This window comes from Apium graveolens, chromosome 11, assembly GCF_009905375.1.
Source record: "Apium graveolens cultivar Ventura chromosome 11, ASM990537v1, whole genome shotgun sequence".
In the NCBI taxonomy this organism is placed as follows: domain Eukaryota; kingdom Viridiplantae; phylum Streptophyta; class Magnoliopsida; order Apiales; family Apiaceae; genus Apium; species Apium graveolens.
This window is the reverse complement of record NC_133657.1, coordinates 106,488,479-106,495,144: the sequence shown is the minus strand read 5'-3', so window position 1 is coordinate 106,495,144 and position 6,666 is coordinate 106,488,479.

Below are 6,666 nucleotides of genomic sequence, written 5' to 3'. Positions count from 1 at the left end.
AAATAATGCCACGTAAGCATCAGGATTTGCATCAGAACTTGACTATTATCAGAATTTAACGGTCATCGGAACATGGCTTCTGTACTCAAAAGGTAAATGATGGTGTCTGTGTTTCTTCACACAAATACTGACTGGTTTCTTTAGAGTGTAGTCATCAGAACATAATCAGAACTTGTCCTCAGAAATTATGCAAATGATACTTAACTGTTTATCAGAAATAACTTAATCACCACAGTAATTTTCATCATTCATATGGAGTGAGAGTGTATGTATTTGCAAATGATTAGATAAAGATTAAAGTCTGATAAACTTCAGTATATCTTAGAAATAAGGCATAACTAAGAAAAATGCTTAAAATCAGTCTTTAATTGTGAAGTCTACTGTGGAATAAAGTTATGCAAGAATCTACCTCAACTGTTTGTGCTTATTTTATGCATCTTTTGAAATTCTTTTGACAAGGGCTTCTCAGTGTAAATGAGTTACAACTACCATCAGAATGAATGTTGTTATCAGAATATTTCTCCAGTAATTTAGGAAAGTGAAAAGTCACCAAGAAAAATTAATTTGCTTGTTCTAATGCATATTACTTAATACCAGCAATGCACTTGGATCTTCCCTTTCACATATTTACTCTAGATCTCAAAGGAGTACCTGATTTCAATTTTTCTTTTCTTTTATTTTCTTCAGATAAGTGAGGCTTATCAAGCATGTAGTTCATCCTTAAGATTTATTGACATCAGAATTTGAAAGATAAGAAGCAATAATCTAGTTTATGACTTAGTAATAAGATACATGAAGTAAGTGACTAAGATCAATATCAGAATTTGCCTGTGTTAGTGATTTCCACATAAATAACTAATTCAAACATGGGATACATAGTTTGTTAAAGACTACTAAGTCAGCATCTAACAAAATAATCCTCATTGGATTGAATAGTCACAGAACATTCAAAACACTTTCAGAGTTTATAGAGTCACATCATATAATAAGCAATGTTTAATATGTTACAATTTAAGCACATATTACATTGAGATAAGAAAATCTGTAAACACTGATCATAAAGTCTGATGTATGAGAACAAAAACTAAATAGATTTTGAGAAAGAACCTGAAACCATTCCAAGTTCATTTACCAGTCTTGTAAAAGTAGCTTCACATAGTGGTTTTGTGAAGATATCTGTTAGTTGTTGATCTGTTGGAACAAAATGCAATTCTACTGTACCTTCCATCACATGTTCCCTTATGAAATGGTACCTAATGCTGATGTGCTTTGTCATTGAGTATTGAACTGGATTTACTGTCATAACAATAGCACTTTGATTATCACAGTAAATAGGTATTTTAGAAAATTCTAACCCATAGTCTAGTAGTTGATTCTTCATCCAAAGAATCTGTGCACAACAGCTTCCTGCAGTAATATATTCTGCTTCTGTAGTTGATGTGGAAATTGATTTCTGTTTCTTGCTAAACCAAGAAACCAATCTGCCTCCAAGAAATTGACAGCTTTCACTAGTGTTTTTCCTGTCTATTTTGCATCCTGCAAAATCTGCATCTTAGTAACCTATTAGCTTAAAATCTGATTCCCTAGGATACCACAACCCTAGATCAGCTGTACCCTTGAGGTACTTGAAAATTCTTTTCACAGTTATTAGATGAGGTTCTCTTGGATCAACCTGAAATCTTGCACAAAGATAGGTAGCATATATGATATATGGTCTACTTGCAGTTAAATAGAGTAAAGAACCGATCATTATAGTTAGTAATATCTATTGATGCTCTAGTATCTTTATCTAACTTGGTGGCAGTGGCCATGGGAGTTGATGCAGTAGAACTGTCTTGCATTCCAAATTTCTTGAGTTGATTTCTGGTGTACTTGGATTGACTGATAAAAGTACCTTCTTCAGTTTGTTTGACTTGAAGTCCCAGAAAATAACTCAACTCTCCCATCATACTCATTTGATATCTTGACTGCATTAACTTGGAAAATCTTTTACAAAGTTTTATATTTGTAGAGCCAATAATGATATCATCAACATATATCTGTACCAAAAGTAAGTCCTTTCCATGGTTGAGATAAAATAAAGTCTTGTCAATTGTGCCTCTGTGAAATTCACTTTCTAGAAGAAATTGAGCTAAAGTCTCATACCATGCTCTTGGAGCTTGCTTAATGCCATAAAGTGCTTTGTCAAGCCTGTAGACATGATTTGGAAATTTTGGATCTACAAAGCCTGGAGGTTGTTCAACATATACCTCTTCTTCCAATTCTCCATTGAGAAAAGCACTTTTCACATCCATTTGAAAGACTTTAAACTTCTTGTGAGCAGCATAAGCCAAAAAGATTCTTATGGCTTCCAATCTAGCAACTGGAGCAAATGTTTTATCATAGTCAATACCCTTTTGTTGAGAGTAACCTTTAGCAACCAGTCTTGCTTTGTTTTTGGTAATTATGCCATCACTGTCAGTTTTATTTCTGAACACCCATTTTGTACCAACAATTGATCTGTCCTTTGGTCTTGGTACTAGGGTCCAGACTTTATTTCTTTCAAATTCATTAAACTCTTCCTGCATTGCTTGCACCCAATCAGTATCTTGAAGAGCTTCTTCCACTTTCTTTGGTTCAGTCTGAGATAGAAAGGAATGATAGAGACATTCATTTATTGTTGATGTTCTAGTTCTGACACCTGCTTCAGGATCTCCAATTATTAAGTCAGGTGTGTGTGATTTAGTCCACTTCCTTGCAGATGGAAGTTGATCTCTAGAACTGGATCCTCCCCCATGATCCATGTTGTTTCCATCAGCGTTTTCTGATGCTCCCCCTGAAGTTATGCTCTCTGAGATTCCAGAATTTGAGTTGGATCCTTCAGGAATTGAAGAATTAGAGTTTCTAGAATTGTCAGAATTTGGCTCATCAGAACTTGATGAATCAGAACTTGAAGAGCCGGTGACTAGTTCTGATGCTTCTTGAGAGTCTTAAGATGTGGTATGATCATCAGCTTGCTCCCCCTGAATAGGTGCATTTTCCTTTGGAGCAGTTACCACATTTTCAATGACATCAGAATTTAACCCGTCAGAACTTACAGGATCAGGATTTAGGTCATCAGAATTTACAGAATCAGAATTTACATCTTCATTTTCAAATCTCAGCTGATCATGATCATTGAAATCTTCAAGTCCAGTAATCTTTTTATCATGAAAAGATACATTGATAGATTCCATGACAACCCTTGTTCTTAAATTGTAGACTCTGAAGGCTTTTGTGGAAAATGGATATCCAACAAAAATTCCTTCATCAGCTTTTAGATAAAATTTTGACAGCTGTTCAGGATGAGTCTTAAGAATAAAACACTTGCATCCAAATACATGAAAGTATTTCAGATTTGACTTCTTTTTCTTCACCATCTCATATGGTGTTTTTCCATGCTTGTTTATGAGTGTAGCATTCTGTGTAAAACAAGCAGTCTGCATAGCTTCATCCCAAAAATAGGTTAGTAGCTTTGCTTCATCAAGCATAGTTCATGCAGCTTCAATAAGAGTCATGTTCTTTCTTTATACAACTTCATTCTGCTGTGGAGTTCCAGGTGCAGAAAATTCCTGCTTTATTCCTTGCTCTTTGCAGAACTCTTCCATGATTGAATTCTTGAACGCAGTGCCATTATCACTTCTTATTATTTTAACAGAATCTTTGACTAACTTATCCAACTGTCTGACATGATCAGTTAGAGTGGATGCAGTTTCATTCTTCTTGTGCAAGAAATACACCCAAGTGTATCTTGTGAACTCATCCACTATAACCATAGCATATTTATTTTTTGCAATAGACATGACTTTGACTGGACCAAATAGATCAACATGCAGTAAGTGATAAGGCTCAAGAATTGAGGATTCAGTTTTGCTCTTGAATGAAAATTTTCTTTGTTTTGCCTTTTGACATGAGTCACAAAGACCATCAGGAGCAAATATTGATTTTGGCAATCCTCTCACAAGATCTTTCTTTACTAGCTCATTTATGTTGTTGAAATTTAAATGAGAGAGTCTCTTGTGCCAATTCCAGCTTTCTTCAATTGATGCTCTGCTTAACAGACAGATTGCAGAACCATCAGAATTTGTTGAAAGTCTGGCTTCATATATGTTACCATGTCTGTAACCTTTCAGAACCACTTTGCCTGTAGAATTACTTACAACTTCACAGTGTTCTTCAAAGAAATCCACATGATAACCTCTGTCACATATTTGACTCACACTTAGCAGATTGTGTTTAAGTCCTGAGACAAGAGCTACTGATTCAATTATGACATTCCCAAGATTGATATTGTCATATCCCAGAGTCTTTCCCATGTTGCCATCTCCATAAGAAACTCTTGGGCCAGCTTTCTCCACAAAGTCTGATAGCAGGGCTTTATTTCCAGTCATATGTCCTGAACATCCACTGCCCAGAACCAGGATGTCTTTCCTGTTGCCCTGCAAACACAAAGACCACTATTGATTAGTTTTAAGGACCCAAACTTGCTTGGATCCTTTGGCCTTGTTAAGTTTGTTAGCATTTGCAGCGGATTTAGTTTCAGAGTTTATACTAACATGCTTTTTATTAGACTTTATATCATACTTTGCATCAGAATTTTCATTAGAAGGAATTACACTAATTTTCTTTAAAGAAGGTTTTATTTCATAATAATCATAGTACAAACTATGATATTCCTTACAAGTATAAATAGAATGCCATAAACTACCACAATAAAAACAAGGATTTTGTGGTTTAAACCTAACAGACTGACTCTTAACTCCTGATCTAGGAGGTAAAGAGTTTATATCTTTATTTTTCCTGCAAAAAAGAAGCAAGATGGTTAGAGTTTCCACAATTATAGAATTTCTTTCTAGGAGCATTAGGAACAGGAATATAATTATTACTTTTATTCACACCTTCCTTTCCATTCCTATTTTTCCTAGCTTCCTTTACCTTATTCACATTTTTAATCTCTTTCAGCTTATACTTAAGCTGTTTCTTTATCATTAAGCCAATGTTTACAAAAGCTGGTTTATCCTGTTTTAATTTGTTAAAAGTTGACTTTTCTTTGACTTCTGTTTTGGAGACTTTCATCTCTTCAAAATCAGACACAACAGTTTTTACAACAAATTTAACAGGATTTACCTTTGGCTTCTCAGTCTGTTTGATAGCAATTGGCTTAATTGGAAAAGTCCATTTCTCACTTTTACCATCTTTATAACCTAACCCCTTTTTCCAGTTTCCACTACTTAGAATATTCTGAGTTGTTCTGCCTGAGTTAGTCCAAGTCCTGATGATTTCTCTTTTTTTTTCTAATTCAGTTTTTAGATAATCATTCTGTTTAAGCAATTCATTCTTAACATACACAGCATTATATTTCTCTGTCTGAATAGTGTTCATCTTGACTAACTCTTCTTCAAGATAGCTATTTCTATTTTTGTACTTTAGATTTTCAGATTTTAATCTTTAATTCTCTAAAGTATGATCTCTATAGCTAATATAAATGTTTTTCAGAAATAATCTCAACTCATTAATATCTTCTGTATCAAAACCAAGAGTTGATAGAGGTACCTTAAGTTTAGCATCATCAGAACTGCTATCAGCATTTGCCATTAAGGCATAGTTCATCTATTCTTCAGATTCTGAAGTGTCTGCCCAGTTTTTCTTCTTTGTGATAAGTGCCCGGACTTTATCACCTTTTCCTTTCTTGCAATCAGGAGAGATGTGGCCTCTTTCACCATAATTGTAGCATTTGACATTTGACATTTGAGTTGTCTCCTCTGTCAGACTTTCCTCCTTTGCCTTCAGTCTTTCTGAACCCTTTCTTGTCAGAACTTCCACCTATCCTGGAAAACTTCTTACCCTTTCTGAATTTCTTGTAGGCTATCTTTGTGATACCCTTCACCATAAGAGCACACAGTTGCATCATCTCTGCATCAACATCCACTTCAGATAAATTTTCAGGTTCTGAATCATCATCATCAGAATCTCATGACTCTGAATCAGACTGTATGATGAGAGCCTTTCCTTTTGCCTTCCTAGAGACAATTGGCTTTTCTTTAGTCTTTAAAGCAACTTTCTTAGACTTCCCTCCATGCCTCTTCTTTCTTTTCTCCATCTCAAGTTCATGAGTCTTGAGCATCCCATAGATTTCATCAAGAGACATATCAGCAAGTTCATAGTTGGTTCTTATTGTGGTAGCTTTCAAATCCTACTTTTCAGGAAGAGCTAGTAGGAATTTCAGATTTGAATCTTCTGGATCATATTCCTTATCCACTAGTGACAGATCATTCAACAACTTTATGAATCTGTCATATGTATCATTTAGTGACTCATCAGATTTTGAGTCAAAGTGTTCATACTCCTGTGTGAGTATTGTCTTCATGTTCTTTTTGATGGCATTGGTTCCTTGACATCTCACTTCCAATGCATCCCAGATTTCTTTTATAGTCTTGCATCCAATCACCCTGTTTGACATGACATTGTCAAGTGCACTATGAAGCAAGTGTTTTACTTTTGCGTCCTTGCCTAGTGAAGAGAAGTCTTCAGCAGGGATGGCAAAATAATCTGATCTGACGGATATCCGATCAGAAACCCGAAATTTTGGATTTACCGAACCCGATTTTTTGGATATGGATTTAATTTTTAAACCCGAAATTTTTTGGA